This window comes from Heterocephalus glaber, unplaced genomic scaffold (genome assembly GCF_053883595.1).
Source record: "Heterocephalus glaber isolate CG9 unplaced genomic scaffold, H.glaber_assembly_v1.0 deba00001547, whole genome shotgun sequence".
NCBI lineage: Eukaryota > Metazoa > Chordata > Mammalia > Rodentia > Bathyergidae > Heterocephalus > Heterocephalus glaber.
In genome coordinates this window covers 18,783,966-18,811,778 of record NW_028258340.1, presented here as the reverse complement: position 1 = coordinate 18,811,778, position 27,813 = coordinate 18,783,966, and positions in this window count along the sequence as shown.

The window sequence follows — 27,813 nt, the reverse complement described above, 5'->3', positions numbered from 1 at the left end:
ATAGTGCAATGAATTTGGAAATCAATAGAAAAAGAAACTGCAAGAACTTCATAAAAACATGGAAATTGAATAACACTCTTCTGAATAAGCAATGGGTCACAGAGGAAATTAAAGAAGAAATCAGACAGTTTCTACAATTAAATGACAATGCCAATACAACATACCAGAATTTATGGGACACAAAGAAAGCAGTCTTATGAGGAAAATTCATAGCAGTGAATACACTTATTAGAAAAACAGAACAAGCTCAAACGAACAACCTAATGCTGAAACTCAGGCTTCTAGAAAAAGAAGAGCAAGACAAACCCAAAGCTCATACAAGGGAGGAAATTATAAAGATCAGAGCAGAAATCAATGCAATGGAGACTAAGAGAATGATACAAAAAATCAACAAATTGAAAAATTGGTTCTTCAAAAGAATAAATAAAATTGACAAACCCTTAGCCAATCTTTTCAAAAAAAAAAGTAAAGGCTCAAATCCATGCAATTAGAAATGCAAAGGGTGAAATTACAACAGATCCAGCAGCAATCTAGAGGATCATCAATACCTACTTTGAGAACCTATATGCCAATAAGATGGAAAACACAGAAGAAATGGACAGAGTCCAAGATCCATTATGAATTACTGAAGTTGAATCAAGAAGACGTAAAAATTCTAAACAACCCAATATTAATAAATGAGATTGAAAACATAATTAAAAACTTACCAACAAAGAAAAACCCAGGTTCTGATGACTTCACTGCTGAATCCTACAAGAAATTTAGAGATCTAATGCCACTAGTTCTCAAACTCTTTAGTGAAATTGAAATGGAAGCAATACTCCCAAATTCATTCCTGGAAGCAAGCATTACTTTGATTCTAAAAGCAAAGAAAGACCTAACCAAAACAGAGAACTATAGGCCAGTCTCCCTAATGAACATGAATGCAAAAATCCTCAATAAGATACTGGCAAAGAGAATTCAGAAGATCACCAAGAATGTTATATACCCTGACCAAGCGGAATTCATCCCAAGGATGTAAGGATGGTTCAACATATGTAAATCAATAAATGTAACACACTATATTAACAAAGTCAAGGACAAAAACCATATGGTCATGTCAATAGATGAAGAAAAGGCATTTGACAAAATCAATTCATGATAAAAACCCTACAAAAAGTTGAAATAGATGGTCTCTACCTCAATTTGATAAAAGCCATCTATGATAAATCAACAGCCAGCATCATACTAAATGGTCAAAAAATGAAATCTTTCACGTTAAAATCAGAAACAAGATGAGGATGCCCACTATCACCACTCCTATTCAATATAATTCTGGAAACACTAGCCACAGCAATCAGACAAGATAAAGAAATAAAAGGAATAAAGATAGGAAATGAAAAAGTTAAGCTGTCATTATTTGCAAATGACATGATACTCTATAGAAGACCCCCAAAACTCCACCAAAAGACTTCTAGGCTTAATAACCAAATTCAGTAAGGTAGCTGGATACAAGATCAACACTCAAAAATCAATAACCTGCTTGTACACGAATAACAGACTCGTTGAAAGAGAATTTGGGGAAATAATTCCTTTCAAAATAGCATCCAAAAAATTGGACTATCTAGAAATCAATCTAATGAAGGAATGTAATATCTAGAAATCAATCTAATGAAGGAAGTTAAAGACCTTTACTTTGAAAACTACAGCACTCTGAAAAAAAAAAGAGTGAAGAGGATATTAGGAAATGAAAAGCTATCCCTGTTCTTGGGTAAGAAGAACCAATATAGTAAAAATAACCATACTTAAAACTTCTGTATAGATTTAATGCAATCCCAATTGAAATTTCAACAGAATATTTCACAGAACTAAAGAAAACAATCCAAAAATTCATTTTGAACAAAAAAAGACCTAGAAAACAACAGCAATTTTTGGCAACAAAGACAAGATAGGAGGTATCACAATCCCCAACTTGAAACTATACTACAAAGCTACTGTGATATAAATAGCATAGTACTGGCAAAGAAATAGACCCAAGGATCAGTGGAACCGATTAGAAGAGCCAGGAACAACTCCAGGCATACTCAGCCACCTTATCTTTGAGAAAAGAGCCAAACACCCTCCCTGGAGGAAAGATAGCCTCTTTAATAAATGGTTCTGGAAAAATTGAGTTTCAACTTACCAAAGATTAAAACTAGACCCATATCTTTCACCATACACTAAACTAAAATCAAAATAGATCACTGTATACTGGGTTACGTGCTAAGCGTTGGATAAAACCTATCATATATAAATTAATGGCTTATCTTTCATGATACCAGAAACCATTAGTGCTTCCAGCTTTTCTGATTGTTTGCTTTATTTCCCACTAGATGCCATGAAGCAAGCAACTGGGGGAGCTGAGTGATTGGCCTTCTTTCCTGGAGTGGGTAGTATGATAGATGCTAGTCAGCCTCAACTTCCAAGCTTTTATCAAGGAAATTATATCTCAAGTGAAATCACATTGGAAGACATTTATTAAGTGGGTGGGTTCTGTGTCAGAAACAGTGTTCACTACTGGAAAAGGAGTGAGAGTGAAGGTGAAATGCCATCTTCCAGAATAAGAGAAAAATATAAGAAAATGACTGAAACTCTGCTTTAATTTTAATTTTTCTCTGCAGTTAATTTTCCTGACAAAAATATCCTTTTAATATTGAAGATCCAAAGATTTTAATAAATGATCTGTATAATGTTCACTTGGATATTGCATAAGCAATATCTTCATTTTCTATTATTTCCCATGCCCTATTTACTAAGTTCAGGATCCATGAATTCCCTTCCTTTGTACTGTCTTTGTATTTCTCCAACATATATAACTCTGCTACTCTTTCCTTTCCCAGTGCACAGTGATTCCTTAAGTCACTTCTCTCCATGCCACCTCCACAAGTTAAATAATCCCTGTCAACAAGTATAGATTTTGGAGATGTCAGGGGAGGAGTTCTAGCTTCAACTGTCCATGAGATTGTATCAGTTCTTTTTGAAACACTGGCCTGCAGTGTGTGGGTAATGACCCAGTTATAACATTATTGAACATGAGCTTAACACAAAGCTTTCGAAAGGCATTTGGCAAAGACTAACTCTTTCCTTAAAGCCCTACTGGAAATAAAGCAAAGTTCACTCCTCCTGTAGTCTTGATTACTCCTGGGTCATTAAATTTTTGTTGCTTTAAAGGATGTCTGTTTTATTCCATTCATATGGGCATTATACCAAAAAGTATAAGAGAAAAATCACTTTTCTCCATAATTTAGAGTCCTATACCAGAATTCACAGGGAAGGAAAAAGATTTATTGCAACAAGTTGACATATTGCAATGAGATGGTTCTCAATTTTATTCCACTTCAGGGGTGATCTAATTGAGGTAGGATTGTTTGAATGCTTGAAAATGGTAGTTTTAAAACATAGTTTTTTCTCACAAGCCAAACAGTATCTCCAACTGCTAGTAGCTGTGTTGTCAATTTACTGCCAATATTTTTAAGTTGGTTTTGGATTTTAAAGTCTCCCTTCCAAGTGATCCTAAAAATTCCAGATGTATCAAAAAGTGATTCTAACTCAATTCCTATGTAGACAATGCCACACAGTTGTTAAAAGGGTTCCCTGGAGAAATCAAGAATAGAATTTATGCTCTTATCTATAGAAAATAGATGATTACCTTGACTTCCCTAGACTGCTTTTTCTCCTGGCTTGCTGAATTGCCTGTGTTTTATTTCAGGTTTTACATATTTGAATTTGTGCCCTGATATCTTTTATATGGAAAGGAGAGGAAAGATGTAGAGAAAATGCAACATGGATCAGACCCTGCCCTTACTGCTTTACTATTCCCATGTATGACTATTTAGCATATGCACTACACAAAGGTACCAAGCCCACCTAGTGATGAAATATGAAATCAAATTTGTACTCCTCTTGTCAAACCATATGCCTAACATGCAAATGCATCTCCCAGAGGAAAAGGTACCTTTTTCTCCACAACGAGGCAACTACAGTTTAACATGCCAGATGCCAGTGGGCTTGCTTCAGACAGGATATGTGTCTTCTTCTAACTCACGTAACAGTGCCCCATGGACTAATAGGATCTTGCCAAGTTCCTAACACTGGATCCTTAATCTCAGCTAATGCATAGTGGAAGCTCATGTGTTCAGTCAGATTCCTTCAAGGCAGAGCCTAGGACCAAGATTTTTGTTCAACTGTAATAATTAGCCATATTTACACTTGACTGAGCCATTTCGCAGAATGTAGAAACTTCAGTGCTAAAACCAAGAAAGCCTGGGTCAAAGCAAAATAATTTAGTCATCTTACAAGTAACCTATTGAGTGCGTTCTTTCAGGAAAAAGGAAGAAGGACAGGGCAGAGTAAGAAATTAAAACATGGAAGGAGTCTCAGCTGGAGTCTTGTTCCAAATAAGGCCATGGTAGAAATCTAAGACTTAAATTTGTTTGTCCACCTGAGGTAAAAGAGACATTTGTTGTAAATTGTTGTGAACCAGTCATTAGCTGTCCCTCAGGCTGGAGGATATGTAACTTCCTAGGTGATGGAGATCCCCCTTTGACAAAGACCAAGGAAGGCAAGTCTAGAGAAGTGGTTAGTTATTGCCCATTAGCATCCAATACTCTAGTAGCCGGGGGATGAGTGCAGTTGTCCAGTGAAGGAAATGGTGGTGGGCGTCAGCATCCCCTCCAGCCCACAATTGATACTGCATTGTTTGCCTAACTATGCTTCTGGGAGAGTATAGAGGGTCATACAACATCTACATCACTTAGTACCAAGAAAGAAAAGGCTTTGGCAAAGCAAATAATTCTTTGTGAGCAGATCACAGCATCAAAACCCTAATGCTCTTTCATGGAGAAAGCATGGTGATATCAGCTTCTTCAGGTCCAAAACTCTATTTCACACCTGTTATGTATCATCTTTATATTCTCTTGTTCTCTTAATCTAACATGGGAACAAAAAAAGTTCACAGTGTTCTCCCACTATCCTGAAAAACTCTGAAAGAGCATCCTTACCAGTGTCTCAAATAGAATGGTCAGCTCTTCCTGCTTTGTCTGAGAGTTTCCTGTTTTCAGGGAAGAAAGTTTTGCATGCTGGAAGACATCAGTCATGAGCACTCGAATGATTTCCATCCCCTAGATCACTGATGGCCATTCTTTTAGAGCTTTCAATGATACAAACAGCCTGCTGAAGCAAGCATGCCATAGGAACATCACCACTGCCCTAGATGGTCCCTAAGGTGAAAAGGTTAATTGATTGCATTTAAAGAATTTGGAAGCCTTTGGGTATTGTCATACTATTTCATGTTCAATGACAAGCAAACTTTACTGTAAATGCAGGAGACTAGAGTAGGAAAAAGAAAAACAGCAGATATACAAGGAAAGAAACAAACATAGGAAAATGACTTTCAATTGTACACCACCAAGCAGGTAGAAAGTAAGAGATCACAAGAAGACTAGTAGCAGGCAGAGGGAGAGGCTTCTGGATCGATGTGCCACAGCTCACAGTGCAGAGTGGGAGGCTTCTAGGCCAGCTGACCACCGCTCCCTGCACAGAGGAGGCTTCCAGGTCAATGTGCCACAGCTCCCAGCCCAAAGGAGGGGGCTTCTGGATCGAAGTGCCACAGCTCCTGGTGCAGAGTTGGAGGCTTCTGGGCCAACCTACCACTGCTGCCAGCACAGAGGATGCTTCCAGATCGATGTGCCACAGCTTCCAGTGCAGAGGTGGAGGCTTCAGAGCCAACCTAATGCCACTCCCAGCACAGAGAAGATGAGCTGTGCGGGAACCAGCAGCACACACAACCATCGAAATGAGAAGACGCATAAACAAGCCTCAGAACCAGACTTCCAGATCACCTACAGCAACCCCAAAGGGAAATGAGATGGAACAATCTGATACTCAACCACCTGGACTCCCTGAACTAGCAACAAAAGAGGATCTGGAAAAAATGAAATCAAATAATTTCTCACATAACAACAGAGATTGTGCCCATAGTGCAAGAAGTGATTAATAAATCTAGAGAAGACACAGATAAAAAAATAGAGGAGCTGAGGTACATGATGGAATACCAACATAGGAAACAAATGGAATCCATAAAACAGATGCAAATAGATTTCCAGGACACGAAAAACTCCACTGAAAATCTACACAGCAGAATGAGCCAATGTGAGGACAGAATTTCAGATATAGAAGATAAGATTGCAATTAGTGACCAGGAAAAGAAACATTGCTTTAAAAGTGTAAGAGACCATGAGAAATCAATCCAGCAGCTGCTAGACGATGCAAAGAAGAATAACATAAGACTGATTGGAGTCAATGAAGAAACAGGAGAGAGTGCAGATGACATAAAAAAAAAAAGCTCTTCACAGAAGTGATGGCAGAAAACTTCCAAAGCAGGGGAAAAGAACTTGACGTACAGATAAGTGAGACATATAGGACTCCAACTAGCCATTATCAAAACAAATCTATACATAGGCATATAATTAAGATTCCAGAAACACAATAGAAGAACAAAGTTCTATGAGCAGTGAGAGAAAAGAAACAAATCACATACAAAGGAAAGCCCATCAGAATCACAGCAGTCTTATGAGGGAAATCCATAGCAGTGAAGACTCATATTATGAAAACAGAGCGAGCACAATTAAACAACCTGATGCTGAAACTTAAGCTTCTAGAAAAAGAAGAGCAGGACAAACCCAAAGCTCATACAAGGGAGGAAATTATATAAAGATCAGAGGAGAAGTCAATGCAATGGAGACTAAGAGAATGATACAAAAAATCAATGAAGCCAAGAGTTTGTTCTTGAAAAGAATAAACAAAATTGACAAACCCTTAGCCATCCTTATCAGAAAAAGGAAAGAAAAGGCCCAAATCCATGCAATTGGGAATGAAAAGGATGAAATTACAATGGACCTAGCAGAAACCCAGAGGATCATCAATACCTACTTCCAGAACCTATATGCCAATAAGATGGAAAACACAGAAGAAATGGACAGATTCCTAGATACATACGAATTACCAAAGTTGAACGAAGAAGAACTAAAAATTCTAAACAACAAAATATCAATCAATGAAATTGAAAACATAATTTAAAACTTACCAACTAAGAAAAGCCCAGGTCCTGATGGTTTCACTGCTGAATTCTACAAGACATTTAGAGAGGAACTACTGCCACTACTGTTTTAACTCTTCAATGAACTGGAAAGGGAAGCAATACTCCCAAATTCATTCCTGGAAGCAAGCATCACCTTGATCCCCAAAGCAGAGAAAGACCCAACCGAAAAAGAGAACTATAGGCCAATCTCACTAATGAACATAGATACAAAAATCCTTAATAAGATAATGGCAAACAGAATGCAGAAGATCATCAAGAAGATCATACACCCTGATCAAGTGGGACTTATCCCAGGAATGCAGGAATGGTTCAACATACACAAATCAATAAAGGTAATACTATATCAATACACTATATAAATAGAGCCAAGGACAAAAACTATATGATCATCTCAATAGATGCAGAAAAGGCATTTGACAAAATCCAAAACTCATTTATGATAAAAACCCTACAAAAAATTGGAATAGATGGTCTCTACCTCAATCTGATAAAAGCCAACTATGAAAAACCAACAGCCAGTATCATACTAAATGGTCAAAAACTGAAATCCTTCACACTAAAATCAGGAACAAGACAAGGATGTTCACTATCACCACTACTATTCAATATAGTTTTGCAAACATTAGCCCCAGACAAGAGAAAGAAACAAAAGGAATAAAGACAGGAAATGAAGAAGTCAAATTGTCATTATTTGCAGATGACATGATACTCTATATAGAAGACCCCAAGAACTCCACCAGAAGTCTTCTAGACTTAATAACCAAATTCATTAAAGTAGCTGGATACAAGGTCAACACACAAAAATCAATAGATTTTCTCTACACGAACAACAGACTCACTGACAGAGACATAGGGCAAATAATTCCTTTCACAATAGCATCCAAAAAACGGAAATACCTAGGAATCAACCTAACCAAAGAAATCAAAGACCTCTTCTGTGAAAACTACAGCATTCTGCAAAGAGAGATCGAAGATCATATCAGAAAATGGAAAGACTTCCCTCGCTTCTTGGTAGGAAGGATCAACATAGTGAAAATGGCCATACTTCCAAAACTTCTATATAGATTCAGTGCAATCCCAATTGAAATTCCAGCAGCATACTTCATGGACCTTGAGAAAACAATCCAAAAATTCATTTGGAGGAAGAAGAGACCCAAAATAGCAAAAGCAATTCTAGGAACAGAGACATGGCAGGAGGTATTAAAATCCCCAACTTGAAACTATACTACAAAGCTCCTGTGATAAAAACAGCATGGTACTGGCAAAGAAACAGACCTGAGGACCAGTGGAACAGATTAGAAGATGCAGAAACAACTCCAGACACAGTCAGCCACCTCATCTTTGACAAAGGAGCCAAACACCCTCACGGGACGAAAGATAGCCTCTTTAATAAATCGTGCTGGAAATATTGGGTTTCAACTCGCCAAAGATTAAAAGTAGACCTATATCTCTCACCATGCACTAAACTAAAATCTAAATGGATTAAAGATCTAAATATTAAAACAGAAAAACTAAACCAGCTGGAAGAGAGTTTAGGAAGAACTCTTGAGGACATTGGTGTAGGAAAAGATATTATGAACAAAACTTCAGTTGCCTGTGAAGTAGTACAAATAATCAACAAGTGGGATCTCTTCTTACTAAAAAGCTTCTACACAGCAGGAGAAACCACCAACAATGTGAAGAGACAACCAACAATCTCCGAAAAAATTTTCACCAGCTGTCCCTCAGACAAAGGTCTACTATCTAGAATCTATAAAAAACTTTAAAAAATCAGACCTCCCAAATTTAAAGACCCAATCCAAAAATGGGCATCTGAAATGAACAGATATTTCTCAGACAAAGAAATAGAAATGGCAATGAAAAATATGAAAAAATGTTCAACATCACTAGTCATTCAAGAGATGAAAATGAACACAACTTTGAGATTCCACCTCACTCCAGAAAGAATGGCTTCTATCATGAAATCAACCAATAACAAATGCTGGCAGGGCTGTGGGGAAGAGTAACACTGCTCCGCTGCTGGTGGGAGTGTGCGCTGGTGCAACCACTGTGGAAATCAGTATGGAGATGCCTCAAAGAACTAGGACTGGAAGTCCCATTTGACCCAGCTATTCCCCTGCTGGGTATCTTCCCCAAAGAATTAAAAGAATCATACCACAATGATATATGTGCACCCATGTTCATAGCAGCACAGTTTGTAATAGCTAAAACTTGGAAACAGCCCAAATGCCCATCAACTGGAGACTGGATCAAGAAAATATGGGTTTTTAATAAAATGGAGTACTACTCAGCCATAAAAAAACAAGAAATTAGAGACAGTTATAGATAAATGGATGCACAGTGAGGCCATCATCTTAAGTGAAATAAATAGGACACACATGTGTAAATACCGAATAGTTTCTCTAGTGTGAGAAACTGAAAGTGTAAATAAGGACTAAAATTTATAATAGATAATGTGAAATAGGAAGAAAAGCGGCAAAGGGGAAAGGGAAGTGGGAGTGTTAGGGGAAAGGAAAGAAGGGAATGGAATTAATATGAGAAAATGTAAAACTGGAAACAAAGTCTTTGTAAATAGGGGAGGGGTGGAGGGGTTAAAGGGAGGGCAAGGGAAGGGGGAAAAATAAGAACCAAGAGAGATTATGTAAAGGTGAAAATTTCCAATGATGAATGTCATTATATTGTATACCTAAAATGTACCAATAGAATAAAATTTTTAAAAAGAAAAAAAAGAAGACAGGTAGCAAACATGACTGGAAAAGCACTTTAGGTGGAATAGGATTAGAATAGTATGTAAAACAGAAAGTTGAAAATTAAACCAAGTATGAGCTAATTTAGTTTTGGGCTATGTTTTTCTTGTGAATTGACCAGAGTATTAGTCACCATATTTCTCTTGGCCTCCCTTTGATCTGATCTTGGAAATTCCAGTTATATCCAAGAACCTGGATGTTTGCATATGTATTTCTAGAAACCTACAGAAGAAATCCAAGAAAACACTGATTTCCTCCACGAAGAACTGGATGTCTTGGTAACAGAATGGCAGGGTGAGGTTTTATCACATTCAGTTTGGAAGTTTTTAATTTTGAGCCATATGAGTATAACATCAATTCACAAATTAATATTATAATTCAAATTATATAATCAATAACAAACAATAAATTGGGAAAGAGAATTGACTCAGGATGAACCAATCAGAACTGTATTTTAGTACTCTAGTTCCAGCTTTCCAGAGATGAATTGACTGATTCTGGGTCTAAGTTAATTCTACCCATGTTTATTAATCACCAAATAACTGATGGATTTAATTTGATTTCGTGAATGATATGAATGTAAAATTACTGAGTCACAGTGACTTTTCTGATATTTTTCCTGTGTGAAACAAGTAAACTCATGTGTTAAGTCAGGTTTCTTAGAAGCAGAGCCAAGTCCAAGATTCAGGTTCAAGTGTAATAATTAGCCATCCTTACCCACCCCTTTAAACAAAACCAATAAAACACACTTACACACACATACAAGCAGCAGCTGAAGTCCAATCTTAAGCATCATGATGGTGTAGAAAGTACATGTGTTTGGGCGTAGGTCAACTGGGTTCAAATCCTATTCCTCACTTACTAGCTATGGGCTCTTTGTGAAGGTTAATTAACCTCCTTGAGCCAGTTTTCTTGTCTGTAAGTGATAATAATGGCTGCCTCAATGGGCCACTTTAGGATTAAATGAGAATCTACATGTGAAAATTCATGAAAAGAGGAAAGTTTCCTTTTCTCTACCAAAGCATCTGGTACAATGCTACACACACAGATGGTGATAAATAAACATGAGCTGAGTAATAAAATAAATGCCAACATATGATTAATTGATGAAAATTAACTTGACATCAATATTATAACATATTATAAGGAAAATACAACTAAGATTTATAATATCTTGTTTCCAAACTTACACTCTTTGACCTTAAATGAGTTACTTAACCTCTTTGACATTCAGTTATTTCTGCCAAGATGCCTTTTCCTTCAATATACACAGTTTGCCCTCTTGTATTCTTCAAACCTTCAGTGGAGACCTTTAAGTAAGGATTTCTCAGAACACCCATTTAAATTTGCAAAACCTTCCTTCCCTGGAATTCTAGATTACTTATTATGACTGCCATGTCGTTTATTTTACCTGTTGATTTAGTTTCTACTTTACCCACCCCATTATAACATAAAAGTCATGAGAGAAGGAATTACTGTTTATCGTGTGCCCTGCTCTTAAACATCTAGAGTAGTGCCCAATGCTACATGGGAGGCAGTACAATTTTGTTGAATGATTGAATGTAAAAGCTTAAATGTACACACTACTCCTTTCCAGTTATACACTTTTATGGCAAAGAGCCTTTAATGACTCTTTCATTCTAATTTTAAGTCATCTTTAAAACTTTTAGGTCTATTTTACTGAAGAAACTAACATTAACATAATGACATTTTCCATTTTTAAAAATAATATATTAATAATGGTAGTGTTCTATAATAATACCACATTTATTGTTCTGTGAACTTACCAGTATCTTTACCAATGAGCCTTAATATTTTTATATAGCTCCAGTATTAACCTGTCCTTAAAAATTTAGATAGAACTTTCTTTTTTGATACACCATAAACTCTCTAGCTGAAGGCAAAATGAAGTTTCTAGAACACTATTTTATACTGTACATATTTTTTCCCATGGGGTATTCAAAAAGAAACTAAATTCAGGTATTTTTATGATCTCTTATATCTGTCCACTCATTGGCAAAACAGCAAAACTCTCAATCCTTAAATAGCTTAGGGGTCTTATAATTGAGAATGGGGTGTAGAGTGTGGTCTGTATGCTACAAGCATAAAATACAGCTGTCTTTCTTAAAAGCCAAATTTGAGTGGGTAGCTAACTTTTAATATCCCTAAATTTTGCCAACCATTAGCAAAAGGATCTTGTCAGAATAAAAACCCCTTCTCATTTTTTAAAATTGATTCACTCTCTAGGAGTATTTTTGCATAATTATGCTTAGTTTTCCATAGGCAGGTCCACTGGAAAACTGCACAAAAATGTGAGTTATTGTGGTAAATATATTTTATAAGCCATATCTTATGAGCCTGACATGGCCAAATCTTTTTCCTTTTTCACTTTTGACAAAAAAACTGTTCAATAAACATTGGTTTCAGGGTCTTCAGGATGCCTATTTTGCTAAGAAACTTCACTTTACAGGTTAGAAATGTGCTTTTGTTTTAAAAAGTCTTTGAACAATTCTTTGAATTATATTGGTCTGTTTTAATAAAGGGACTAAACTTTAAAGCCACTTTTCAAAATATTTGATAGTTTTGAAATTTAAAATAAATCAGCTTGTAAGAAGAATGATCTTATGCAAAGAATGTATAATGAACTTTAGTTTAGATAAACCATCCCATCAAAGTATGATACAAAAGAAAGTTAATAGCTGTATACTTCAACGTGAACACAGGGAAATGGTGATATTTAGGTTGAGACTCACTGGTACTGATTAGGAAATATTCTGCTTAGAAGTGTTATGTAATAAGATGTTTAATAGCATGTGTTAAGGGATAAATGCAAAATATGTTGTTTGAAGTGGTTCACAGTAAATTGTGACTTCAGCTTCTTCTGGGCACTTAAATTTGTACTGTGCTACCTACAAGCAGGGAAAAAACTACTTAGAGTATGGTACATGTATTTTAAAAATTGCTTTTCATTTTTCAAGTGACATACTTCATTTGACATTTTGTTGAGGAACTATGGTACTTTTCAGTTACTTTGAATGCTTTCAATGTTGTCTGAAGATTTTGTAATTGAATAGCAGTGAATACAAACATTTACAGTGACTTAACTTCAGATCATGAGTAGCTGGTTGTGCAAAACTGCTTAATAAAAACTAGACTTGTTTTTCAAATATCAAAAAATACCACATTTAATTATTAAAGGGATATCAGTCTTTGAAAATCATAGAAACATTTAAGACCATGAGGAAAAAAAGAAACTAAATAAATTAATGTAATTCTTAAGGTATGAAAGTAAGGTTTGAAATTTTTCATGTACTCCTCAAAACCATAGCAATTTTTCTTTGGAATTATTTTGATAGCTTCCCACTTAAATTTCCATATGTTACCTAAATGGTAGAAATTTAAATTCTGACAATAAGATCATGAGGAATACTTATAGATTTTGCAGGGCAGCAATTAAATATTTTCTTTTTTAATTCTTTGATGTGCCAGTTGACTTTTAGTTTACTTATTTGGAATCCTTATTTCAAGAACTGTCGTCAAGTTTAGCATTTCAAAATATAGTAATAAGAGCAAAATAGAGTAAGAATGAGTGACCTAAATGTCTTGTCAGAAATGCACTGGGAAGCAATTTCTGTCTTCCTAACAAAATTGTTCGTTGAACTTTGTGTGTATATCTTGGAAAGCTGAGTCAATGAAAAGTCAATTATTGATCTAAGAAACAGAAGGCTTGTACTGTACTCAATATCTACCAATGTCTCAATATGTGATTTTGGTTGTGTTCTGTAAACCCAGAGTCTGACTTCTGACACTTTAATGGTAACAATAAGGACAGAGTGAACATTGTAGAGATTGACCTTCATTAGGTATTCATCACCTGTCTATCTGACAGTGACAGAGGCTGTACTGTGGTCTCTCTTGATGTTTCCCTCTGGTGCTTTTATGGATTTGACATTCTAGTTTTAACTCAGAGGAAAACATGGCCAACTCTAGTTTGAGATTTTGCAGCCAATTAAGTACAGTAGAAATAAGAATGATAAGCTATAATTTCAGCTCTCTCTATTTTCTTCTTGTGACAGAAACAACTGTATGTGTTTATGAAGCCATTTCAGTCTTTTTCCTTGGGGAAAAAAAAACTACTGTTAAGGTTTGGATCTAAAATGTTCCCCAAAAGCCTCCTGTTCAGAGGTGGAGTTTGGAGAAGGGGCTTGGATCATGGGGGCACTATACTCACCAGCGGTTACGTCCATTGAGGAGTTCATAGCTGACTGCACTGTTCAGAGGTGGGATCTAGTTGGAAGAGACAAGTCACTGGGGGTGTGATCCAGAAGGATGTATTCATGTCCCTGGTTCCTCCCTTTTTTCTCTGCTTTTTGGATGCCATGAGTTAAGCACCTTTTTCCTTGCTATGCCCCTATGCCATAATATTTCTGCCATGGAGTCAGCCAATCATGAGCTGGAACCATGAGCCAAAATAAGCCTCTCCTCCTTTTAGTTGCAGGTGTTGAATGTTTTGTCCCAGCAACAGGAAAATAACTAATAGATCTCTGTCTCGGTTGCACCTAGGTGAAGACATGTGACTGGTCATGTACAATGGGATCAAATTATATATCCTCATTTAGAAGCTTGGCCAGTAAAATCTCCCATGAGATCTTCTAAGTACTTGTTTAGACTTCAATTTCTCTGCTTTTATTTTTTATTAATATGTATTCATTTATAAATTAAGGGATCTCAGTGTGATATTTAACTACAGCATGCATTAATGAAATCCAGCTTCCCATTTATTCCCTTTTCTTATCTTTTGGCTGGATACAAAGCACCCAGTAGAGGATCCCAAAGCTAATCCAGGAGAAGGAAGCATCTTAATCCTGGACACACCACACTGAGGAAAGTTGCCAGAAAGAATTGATTAACCAGAAATAACTGCTCTGAAGTTGACAATAGCAAGAACTGAAATTATTAAGCCTTTGAGATTTGGGGTTGATTCTTACAAGGTAGACCTATCCTAAATAATATAAGCCTTTCCATTATGAAATTAACTACAAAATAGCTCTTTGGCCTGGATTGGTTTCCCTTTTAAATGAAGAAACTTAATGATAAGTGAAATTTATGATTTTTTACTGATTTGACCATCCAGTCAGATTTTGACATGATTAGATTTGGAGCACTGTAGAAATATGCACTAAAACTTATCTCCAGAATTCATGTTCTTACACTGCTACCAACATCATAGGTGAACAGGGCAAAAAAAGATTAAGGAGTCACTTCACATACTTAAAGATAACATCTTATATTTTACCCAGAAACACATAGGCAAGTATTTTAAATATACTCTCACTAGGCCAATTTACTAATTTATATGTAAGTTTAAAAATGAAAAGGCAGTGTTTCCTTAGTAACGTGAACTTGTCTAAATTGTATTATCACCACTGGGCTAAGGTCAAGTCAATGTAGTCGACCCTCAAAAGAGAAATTTCAACAAAAGCACAAGAAACTGAAAATAGTAATCTATAATAAAAGCATAGAGAAACTTAAATTGTGGCTTTTAACTTCTGCTGGAAAAAGAGAAAATATTTCTTAACACTTAAAGGAAATGGATGTTTCACTCCTAAGGAATTAATATTGGGCTTATATATTTAAATATTTATTTATTTTCTTGTTATAAAATAAGAATGTTTATGTTTAGAAGCATGTTGTTTAGCCTCCAAATATGTGGGGATTTTCCAGCTATCTATCTGTTAATTTCTATTTTAATTCCACTGTTGTCTCACAACATACTTGTATGATTTCTATTTTTTTAATTTGTTAAAGTGTGTTTTATGCCTCAGAATATAGTCTACCTTGGTGAATGCACCATGTCAGCATGAGAATAACATCTAATCTGCTGTTGTTGAATGAAATGTTCTATAAATGTCGATCTAGTTGTGTAGCTAATTGATGGTGCAGTTCAATTGTATTATATCCTTACTAATTTTCTACCTGCTGGATCTGTCAATTACTGAAAGAGAAATGTTGAAGTCTCCAACTACAATAATGAATTTGTCCATTTCTCCTTGTAGTTTTATCAGTTTTGTCTTACATATTTTGATTTTCTTTGGTTAGGTGCAGACTTATTAAGAATTGTTATGTCCAGTCGCGCGGAAGACACCGAATCACCTTGCTGCAGACAGACAGGTCTGCCCACACCCTACCGAGGTCCCCAGTCACACGGAACGCACGCCAAATCACCCTGCTGCAGACAGGCAGGTCTGCCCATGCCCCACCGAGGTCCTGAGCCGCACAGAACACTATGAATCAGCCCGCTGCAGACAGGCAGGTCTGGGCACGCCCTAACGAGGTCCTGAGTCATGCAGAAGATGCCAAATCACCCCGCTGCAGACGGGCAGACACCTGATTCCACACTACAAAGACGCAGAGGACACCAGACCACCAGACCAAGGTACTGAGTCCCACTGTTCCCGGCCCAGAGGTAGGGGCTTCTGAGCCGTCATCCAACTGCTCCTGGTCCAGAGGAAGGGGCTTCTGGGTCACCATTCCTCCTGCTGCTCCCCGCCCAGAGGAAAGGGCTTTTGGGCCACCTTCTGTCTCACTGCTCCTGGCCCAGAGGAAGGGGCTTCCAGGCCACCATCCCTCCCACCACTCCCGGCCCAGAGGGAGGGGCTTCTGAGCCACCATCCCACTGCTCCTGGTCCAGAGGAAGGGGCTTCCCGGCCACCATCCCTCCGGCTACTCCCAGCCCACAGGAAAAGGCTTTTGGGTCACCATCCCTACTGCTGCTCCCGGCCCCTGTCCCACCTCACCCAGCTCAGAGGAGGTAATCCGTGCAGGCGCTAACAGCCCCCTGCCCCAGTCGAAATGAGAAAACAAGTAAATAAGTCTCAAAACCAGTCTTCCAGATCACCTACAGCAACCCCAAAGGGAAATGAGATGGAACACTCTGATACTCAACCACCTGGACCCACTGAACTGGCAACAAAGGGGGATCTGGAAAAAATGAAATCAGAAATAATTTCTCAGATAACAGGAGAAATTGTGCCCCTAGTGCAAGACATGATTAATAAATCTAGAGAGGAGCTCAGGAACATGATGGAATCCCAACATAAGAAACAAATGGAATCCATAAAACAGATGCAAATAGATATCCAGGACATGAAAAACTCCACTGAAAGTCTACACAGCAGAATGAGCCAGTGTGAGGACAGAATTTCAGATATAGAAGATAAGATTGCAATTAGTGACCAGGAAAAGAAAAATTGCTTCAAAATTATAAGGGAACATGAGAAATCAATCCAGCAGCTGCTAGATGATGCAAAAAAGAATAACATAAGACTGATTGGGCTCAATGAAGAAACAGGAGAGAGTGGCAATGACATAAAAAATCTCCTGACAGAAATAATGGCAGAAAACTTCCCAAGCAGGGGAAAAGAGCTTGACATACAGATAAGTGAGGCATATAGGACTCCAAATAGCCTTGATCAAAAAAATCTACACATAGACATATAATTGTTAAGATTCCAGAAACACAACAGAAGAACAAAGTTCTCCAAGCAGTCAGAGAAAAGAAACAAATCACATACAAAGGAAAGCCCATCAGAATCACAGCAGACTTCTCAACACAAACCATCAAGGCAAGAAGAGCTTGGAGTGACGTATTCCAAGCCCTAAAAGAAAACAGCCTCCAACCCAGATTGATGTACCCTGCAAAACTATCTTTCAAAATGGATGGAGAAATAAGATACTTTCATGACAAAGAGCACCTTAGGAACTTCGTGAATACCAAACCAGCACTCCAAAGAATTTTACACAATATCCTAGGAACAGACATTGAGGATCACAACCCCAGGAAGCAAAGCAGAATGAACCCATCTGGCATGACAAGAAATTAAATGTAAAGGGGGAGAACCCAACAAAAAGAAAAAGTCATGGCAATGACAAGTCAATATGTTTCAGTTATAACCATCAACGTTAATGGTCTCAATTCACCAATCAAAAGAAATAGACTGGCAGAATGGGTCAAGAAGCAAAATCCAACAATATGCTGCATACAAGAAACACACTTAATTCAAAAGGAAACTCATAGACTGAAAGTTAAAGGGTGGAAAACAATACTGCATGTGACAGGAACCCAAAAAAAAGCAGGAGTAGCTAGCCTCTTTCCAGATAAAGTAGATTTCCAACCAACACTGATTAAGAGAGACAAAGAAGAACACTACATCCTTGTAAAGGGAGGAATCCAGGAGGAAGACATGACAATCATCAATATCTATGCACCAAACACTAGTGCACCCAACTATATAAAACAAATACTAATGGACATGAAAAGTCATACAGGCACTAATACAATTGTAGTGGGGGACCTCAACACCCCACTGTCACAAATAGATAGATCAACTAGACTAAAAATAAGTAATGAAATACTAGAACTCAATCGAACTCTTGAACAAATGAACTTAACAGATGTTTACAGAGTCTTCCGCCCCACAAAATCAGAATACACATTCTTCTCAGCTGCACATGGGTCATTCTCCAAAATAGAACACATACTCACACATAGAACATGTTTAAGTAAGTGCAAAGGAATTGAAGTTATCCCCTGTATATTATCAGACCGCAGTGCAATGAAATTGGAGATCCATAGCAAAAGAAACTCAAAAAATTTCATAAACATGTGGAAATTGAACAACACACTTCTGAATAACCAATGGGTCACAGAGGAAATTAAAGAAGAGATCAGACAGTTCCTTCAATTAAATGACAATGACAATACAACATATCGGAATCTATGGGACACAATGAAAGCAGTCTCACCAGGGAAATTCATAGCAGTGCATACACATATTAGGAAAACAGAAGGAGCCCAATTAAACAACCTGATGCTGAACCTCAAGCTTCTAGAAAAAGAAGAGCAGGACAACCCCAAAGCTCATACAAGGGAGCAAATTAGAAAGATCAGAGGAGAAATCAAGGCAATGGAGACTAAGAGAACAATACAAAAAATCAATGAAGCCAAGAGTTGGTTCTTTGAAAAAATCAACAAAATTGACCAACCTTTAGCCAACCTTGTCAGAAAAAGGAAAGAAAGGGCCTAAATCCATGCAATTAGGAATGAAAAGGGTGAAATTACAACAGACCCAGCAGAAATCCAGAGGATCATCAATACCTACTTCGAGATCCTATATGTCAATAAGATGGACAACACAGAAGAAATGGACAGATTCCTAGGTACATATGAATTACCAAAGTTGAACAAATTAGACCTAAAAATTCTGAACAATCCAATATCAACCAATGAAATTGAAAATGTAATTAAAACCTTATCAACTAAGAAAAGCCTGGGCCCTGATGGCTTCATTGCTGAATTCTGCAAGACATTTAGAGAGGAACTGCTGCCACTACTGTTTAAACTCTTCAGTGAAATTGAAAGGGAAGCAATGCTCTCAAATTCATTCCTGGAAGCAAGCATCACCTTGATCCTCAAAGCAGTGAAAGACCCAACTGAAAAAGATAACTATAGGCCAATCTCACTAATGAACAGAGATGCAAAAATCCTTAATAAGATAATGGCAAACAGAATGCAGAAGATCATCAAGAAGATCATATACTCGGATCAAGTGGGATTCATCCCAGGGATGCAGGGATGGTTCAATATATGAAAATCAATCAATGTAATACACTATATCAATAGAGTCAAGGACAAAAAACATATGATTATCTCCATAGATGCAGAAAAAGCATTTGACAAAATCCAACATGCATTTATGATAAAAACCCTACAAAAAATTGGAATAGATGGTCTCTACCTCAAACTGATAGAAGCCATCTATGAAAAACCAACAACCAATATCACACTAAATGGTCAAAAACTGAAATTCTTCACACTAAAATCAGGAAAAACACAAGGATGGCCACTATCACCACTCTTGTTCAATATAGTTCTGGAAACATTAGCCATGGCAATTAGACAAGAGAAAGAAATAAAAGGAATAAAGATAGGTAATGAAGAAGTCAAATTGTCATTATTTGCAGATGACATGATACTCTATATAGAAGACCCCAAGAACTCCACCAAAAGTCTTCTAGACTTAATAACCAAATTCAGTCAAGTAGCTGGTTACAAGGTCAACACACAAAAATCAATAGCTTTCCTCTACACCAATGACAGACTCACTGAGAGAGAAATAGGGCAAATAATTCCTTTCACAATAGCATCCAAAAAACTGAAATACCTAGGAATCATCCTAACGAAAGAAATCAAAGACCTCTTCTCTGAAAACTATAGCACTCTGAAAAGAGAGATTGAAGATGATATCAGAAAATAGACAGACATCCCCTGCTCCTGGGTAGGAAGGATTAATATAGTCAAAATGGCCATACTTCCAAAACTGCTATATAGATTTAATGCAATTCCAATTGAGATCCCAGCAGCATACTTCATAGACCTCGAGAAAACAATCCAAAAATTCATTTGGAGCAAGAAGAGACCCAGAATAGCAAAAGCAATTCTAGGTAACAGAGATATGGCAGGTGGTATCACAATCCCCAACCTGCAACTATACTACAAAGCTAAGCTACTGTGATAAAAACAGCATGGTACTGGCAAAGAAACAGACCTGAGGACCAGTGGAACAGATTAGAAGATGCAGAAACAACGCCAGACACACTCAGCCATCTCATCTTCAACAAAGGATCCAAACACCCTCACTGGAGGAAAGATAGCCTCTTTAATAAATGGTGCTGGAAAAATTGGGCTTCAACTTGCCAAAGATTAAAACTAGACCTATATCTCTCACCATGCACTAAACTAAAATCAAAATGGATTAAAGATCTAAATACTAAAATAGAAACTCTGAACCAGTTGGAACAGAGGTTAGGTAGAACCCTTGAAGACATCGGTGTAGGAAAAGATTTTATGAACAAAACCTCAGTTGCCCATGAACTAGCACAAACAATCAACAAATGGGATCTCTTCTTATTAAAAAGCTTCTGCACAGCAAGAGAAACCACCAGCAGTGTGAAAAGACAACCCACAATGTGGGAAAAAATCTTCACCTGCTCTTCCTCAGACAAAGGTCTACTATCTCGAATCTATAAAGAACTTCAAAAGATCAGACCTCCCAAATTTAAAGATCCAATCCAAAAATGGGCATCTGAAATGAACAGACATTTCTCAGAAAAAGAAGTAGAAATAGCAAATAAATACATGAAAAAATGTTCAACATCACTGGTCATTCGAGAGATGCAAATGAAAACAATGCTGAGATTCCACTTCACTCCAGAAAGAATGGCTGCTATCATGAAATCAACCAATGACAAATGCTGGCAGGGCTGTGGGGAAAGAGGAACCCTGCTCCACTGCTAGTGGGAGTGTAGACTGGTGCAAGCACTGTGGAAATCAGTATGGAGATACCTCAAAGAACTAGGACTGGAAGTCCCATTTGACCCCACTATTCCACTACTAAGGATCTTCCCCAAAAGAATTAAAAGAATCATACCACAGTGATATATGTGCACCCATGTTCATAGCAGCACAGTTTGCAATAGCTAAAACTTGGAAACAGCCCAAATGCCCATCAACTGGAGACTGGATAAAGAAAATGTGGTTTTTTTATAAAATGGAGTACTACTCAGCCATAAAAAATGAGAAATTAGAGACATTTATAGCTAAGTGGATGCACATTGAGGCAATACTCTTAAGTGAAATAAATAGGACACACATGTGTAAATACCGAATAGTTTCTCTGGTGTGAGAAACTGAAAGTGTAAATAAGGACCAAATGTATAATAGGTAATGTGAAATAGGAAGAAAAGGGGCAAAGGGGAAGGAAGTGGGAGGGCTAGGGGAAAGGATAGAAAGGAATGGGATTAATATGAGAAAATGGAAAAATAGGAACAAAATCTTTGTAAATAGGGAGGACTGGAGGGGTTGAAGGGAGGGCTGGGCAAAGGTGAAAAATTAGAACCAAGAGAGACTGTGTAAAGGTGCAAATTTCCAATGATGAATGTCATTATATTGTATACCTAAAATGTACCAATGATTAGAATGAATAATCGATAACGTAAAATAGGAAGAAAAGGTCCAAAGGGGTAGGGGTAGTGGGAGGGGCAGGGGAAAGGAAAGAAGGGAAAGGAAAAAATGATGAGAAATGGAAAAAATGGAAATAGGGTCTTTGTAAATAGGGAAGGGTGGAGGGCGTGAAGGGAGGGCTAGGAACGGGGAAAAAATAAGAATCAAGATGCATTATGTAAAGGTACAATTCCCAATGAGAAATGTAATTGTGTTGTATACCTACAATGTACCAATAAAAGAATTTAATACATAAAAAAAATTTTAAAAAAGAATTGTTATGTCTTCTTAGAGAACTGACTCCATTACGTGAGAGAATGTTCCTCTTAATTTTTGGTAATTTTTAATCCTCAACAGAATGCTGTCTAAAATTAACACAGGTCCTCCAGCCTTCTGTTAGTATTAGCATGGTATATATTTCTCGATTTCTGTTTTTGTATTTAAAATGCATTTCTGATAGACAACACTCCACTCTGACATTCTCTTAGTTTATCATTAAAACTTCAAATGATTATTGAAATAGATTATCTACCTTGTTTTCGTTTGTTTTCTTTTTTGTCTTTTTAAAATATTCCACTCTTTTCCTGAGAACTCAGGTTTTAATTGAGAATTTTACTGGGATTACTCCACTTCTCTCTTTTTATAGCATGTCAATTTTATTATTTTAAAAATCTGTAGTGATTGCCATAGAGTTTGCAATATACACTTACAACTAGTCAACTTCACCCTCAGACAACACTGTGCAACTTCATGGGTAACTTATAGTTAACTTATAACAGAGCATACCTAATTTCTCCTTTCTATCTCTTCTTTTATTGCTGTTGGACATTTCCTTTATCCATAAACTATAATCAACAAATACAGAGCTGGAGATAAGCTCAATGGCAGAGGGCTTGCCTAGTGTGCACAAGACGCTGGGGTTGACATCCAATATTGGAAAGAAAGACAAGCAGGGAAGGGGGAGAGGGAGAGGAAGAAGAAAGAAACAGAGAGAAAGGATGAAGGGAGGGAGACAGAGAAAAGGGGAGAGGGGGAAAAGAGGGAATAGCGAGGGACAGAAGGAAGAACCCATCACCAAATATATTATTGCTATTATTATGAACAAATTATTGTGTGTTAGATCAGTTAGGAATAAAAACTAAAGGTTTTATTTTACTTTCATTTTTTTTGGTAAGTATTAGGAATGAAATCCAGGGTCTTACCCATGCTAAGCAAGAAACTACCACTAAGCTACACCTCCAGACCCATTTATTTCTTTTCTACTGCTCTTCCTTTCTTTATGTATACCTGATGTTCTGACCTATATCATTTTCCTCCTTTGTCAAATATATTTTAACATTTCTTATAAGGCAGATCTAATGGTGTCATATTTCTTCAACTTCTGTTTGTCTGAAAGTGTATTTCTTTCACTTTTGCATAAGTTTTCAGAGTATTGAATTATAGATTGGTGAAATTTTTCTTTCTGCAGTACTAATTTTTCTCTCTATGCTGTCCACTCTACTGATGAGATCATCAAAGATATTCTTCAGATTTATGTTTCTTTTTATTTCTAAGCTCTACAATTTGGATATGGTTTTACAGTATTTCCCCAAAGGTTCATGTGTGTGAAGTTTGATCTCTACCACAGTGATGTTAAGAGGTGATGGAATCTTTAAGAGGTGAAGCCTAGGGAAAGGTTATTGAGTCACTGTGGGCATTGCCTTTGGAGGGGATTAAGGTAGTTTTCCTGGGACCCCCAAGTTACTTCTTGTGACAGTTAGTTGTTATAAAAGAGCAAGCCTGATCCCTCCACACTCTCTAGCTTCCTGTCTAACCATGTGATCTCTCCCTGGTCTATTTCCTTTCTATGCCCTTATTCTTCCCTTTCAGTATATGAATGTTTACCCTGCATCATCAATCCTATGTTGAAAATATTTTTCATTTTTATTTTTACAGGGGCTCACAGCTAAGAGTTTTCCTTGAGTGTCAGAAGATTTGGACTTGTTGGAACTGTTAAGATTTTAGAGATGGAATAAATGCATTTTGCATAATAAGATGAACATGAACCTTTTCGGGACCAGGGGTGGAATATCTCTAAAATGTCTCCCAAAGTCTCATATGCTCAGAGGTGGAGGTTTGGAATGTGATTGAATAATGGGGATGCTATCCTCATCAGTGGATTAATTCATTGATGATTTCATAGCTGAATGTGTTACTAGGAGGTAGGCCCTGGCTAAAGAAGGTCACTGGGGGCATGACCCAGAAGGCTGTATTCTTGGCTCTGGCTCCTCCCTTTTTTCCCTGCTTCCTGCCTACCACTGGTGAACACCTTTCCTCTGCTATGCCCTTCTGCCATGACGTTTCTGCCTTAGAGCCAGCCAACCTTGGACTGAACCCTCTGAAATTGTGAGTCAAATAAACCACTAGTCCTTTAAATTGGAGGTCTCAGCTATGGGAAAGTGACTAATATATATGTATTTTAAACATGCAGAAAAGACAGACAATACCATAATTACCCATCTGTATTCTTTGCCACATTGTTTTCTTGGTCTTTTATAAGGGGTACAATGTAACTAGAGTTGAAGCCTCTTTTCTAAACTTCTCAATTCAATTACATTCCCTTTCTCCATAGAGATAACCACTATCCTTATTTTAATCTAGATTTTCCTAACAGTTTCCGTTATTTTATAGTTTATGTGTATTATTGAACATCATAGAACCTTACTTATGTAACCTTCTATAATTTTCTATCTTCAAATCAATATTTTCCTTTGGTAATTTACACATATTGAGACATATAGATCGGGTTCACTTATTTTAATTTTTTCTATTTTTGTACTACATGATTGTTATAGTTTAGATCTAAAATGTACTCCAAAATTCTATGTGTGGAAGGTAATGGGAATCTGGGAGTATAATACTCGGTAGATTAATACAGTGATGAGTTCAGTAATTGAATGTGCTGTGAGGAGGTGAGGCCTGGCTGAACATGGGTCACTGAGGGCACAAACTGGAAGAGTATATAGTCTAGTCCATGGCTCCTCCCTTTTATGTTTGTTGGCTGCCAGGGGTTGAGCACCTTTTTCTCCTCCATGTCCCATTGCCATCCTGTTGAAGCCAGCTGACTATGGACTGGAACTTTGAACCCAAATAAACCTCACTTCCTTTAAGTTGCAAGTGTCCGATATTTTTTGCCCCAGCAATGGGAAAGTAACTAAGATAATGACTGTACCCAAATATGTTAACATCTTCTATTAGACATCTACATTACCTCCATTTTTTAATTCTTACAAGCAATATTGCTATGAATATTCTCATGTGTATCTCTTTATAGAAACATGAGTTTCACATGAGAGGCTACACGGTGTAGGGTAAAAGAACACAAATTTTAAAGGCAAGTCTTCCTCAGTTCAAATTCCATCTGAACACTGGGCCAGTAGCACAATGATAGGCAATCTGTATGTTGAGGTCATATTATTCAGTGCCTAGCAGGCCAGCGAGCAATTAATGCTTAATTGTATAGGCAATGAGAAACCCAGTGGAGTATTATAAACATGGAATAATAAGATCAGATTGACAGTGATATTTATCTTTAAAAATGTGAACAATGAATTGACCTAGGAAGTTGAGAGATGGGTCAAACATGACATTATCCCTGTATTTCTGGATGTGACCCTGTCCAAGTACTCATGACACCAGATGAAATTTTGTAGGAAATATTTTAAGTAAAAAAATAAGAATTTTCATTTACCATTTATTTTCAATGGGGTGTTGATCCATTTTTTCCTCATTTGTCTTTCCCAATGTTCTTTTCTGGTACTCCAAGTTTTGAATAGTATAAGGTTTTCCCATTCTCACTTATGAATTTTTTCTTTCTTTTCTCTGATGTGGGAAAGTTGAAATAATTGACACCAAAAGTATTCTTCACAAATAATTCTTTAAAAACTTCTTTGTTTTTTAATAAAGTATTATACGTACATGGTAAACAAGTTGTATGGAACAGGTTATAATGAAAAGGAATCATCTACAGACCTAGACCATCCCATCCTCAGGGGAATTCTCCAGTGACGACAACTGTAACCTTTTCTAGTTCTTTGAATAGTTAATTTAGTAAATATAAATATGTTTATGCATCTATTTCTAGATTTATCAAAATGAAATATATCTATTTACCATTTTCTATGAAAAATGTAGATCTACTCAATTATTAGCCCAAATTCCCTATCTCTTATTTCCACTTTTTCCTTATTTTATCTTTGAGATTTTCTATAGCTTGCTTTTATAACTTCAGAGAATATATATTAAACTATATTTCATGTTCTATCAACTTTTACCTGTTATCTCCCTACTATCTACATTGTGAGATGGAGATATAAAATTTTGTTTGCATTTCTCCCTTCCACCTCTCACCCTAGTTTTTGTTTCCATTACACCGTCAAGGCTGCTAGTGTTTTCTTTCCAATCTGCAGTTATACTTGAGTATTTCTTGCTTCATATAAAGATTGTAAAGTATAAATACCAAGAACATTATGATAAAAATATTTGTCAATCTAGGGCCAATTACCTTTACTCTCTTATGGATTGAATGTTATCATCTTTGCGGTCCTTAAAGAGAAATGTATGTGTCATTAAAGTAAAATAGTCTCATTTGTTAGCTTCAAATCATATAATAATTTACTTAAGTTTCTCACCAGATTAGGTAATTAAAAAACTGATAACATCACATATTGTAAATTATGTGGAGCAACTGGAATTTTTAAGCACCAGTAATGAGAATCTCAATTGGTAAAATACTTTGGAGAACATTATAACAATATCAACTGTAAGTGAATATATGAATATCCTACAATCCGATTATTCCACTTGTGCATACATACTTAAAGTAAATGTGAAAATATACACATATCACAAACATATATGGTAATATCCATAGTAGCACTATTAGTAATAACTAAATATGGAAGCAGTAAAATATCCAACAATTGTAGAATTGGTTAACAAATTGTTATATAATCATATGGCAAAATATTATACAGCACTGAAAAAGTGTTTCAACACATGTATATAATATTGAATAAAAGTATGCAGGTATAAAAGAGTAATATATTATATATGCAGAGTTTAAATTCAGGGAGAAATGTTCTATAGAAGGTTACAAATCAGGATTGTGGTTACCCTCAGGGACCCAGATAATGACTGAAGAAATTTTGGGATATGGATAATGTTTAATTTCTTGATATAGTTGATGTTTACATGGATGCCTTTAGTTTTCCCTCCTCATAAACATATTCAAAGGCACACAAATAACAAGGGCCTATTTGATTCTCAATGGTCCCCACCTGAGTGCTAAACTTGCAATGGCATCATGTCATTAGACTTTGTTGTTTTCGTAATACTTAAAGAACTCTAGTGATTTGGAAAGTTTATGTCCACTTCCTATTTCACCTCTCTCTCATCCCACTTTCCGTTAGACTTTCAGACAATGAGTCAGCATCAAGGTGGTTGTTTGTCAAAGTAACAGCTGTAAGCATTTCAACTTTCCCATCCCATGACACATTTCATCATTATCTTTCTTTCTCACTGAAATTGATAAGGCCACTCAACCAAATATATCTCTTCTTGCAATTTATTTTTTACTTAGAATCCTAATCAGCATAAAGGGAGTTGAAGAACCATTTCTATGTGGAATACTTATTATGCAAGTTAAGAGAGAATATGCTTAACATTTAATTGGTTTTTAGTGCTGCAAATCTAGTATTTAAGGTCATAAAATATCTTATTTATGCCAGAGAAACTAGTGTAAATGAGGATCAAAATGTATAATAGATAATGTGAAACAGGACGAAAAGTTCCAAAGGGGAAGGAGAAGTGGGAGGGGTAGGGGAAAGTAAAGAAGGGAAAGGAAAAAA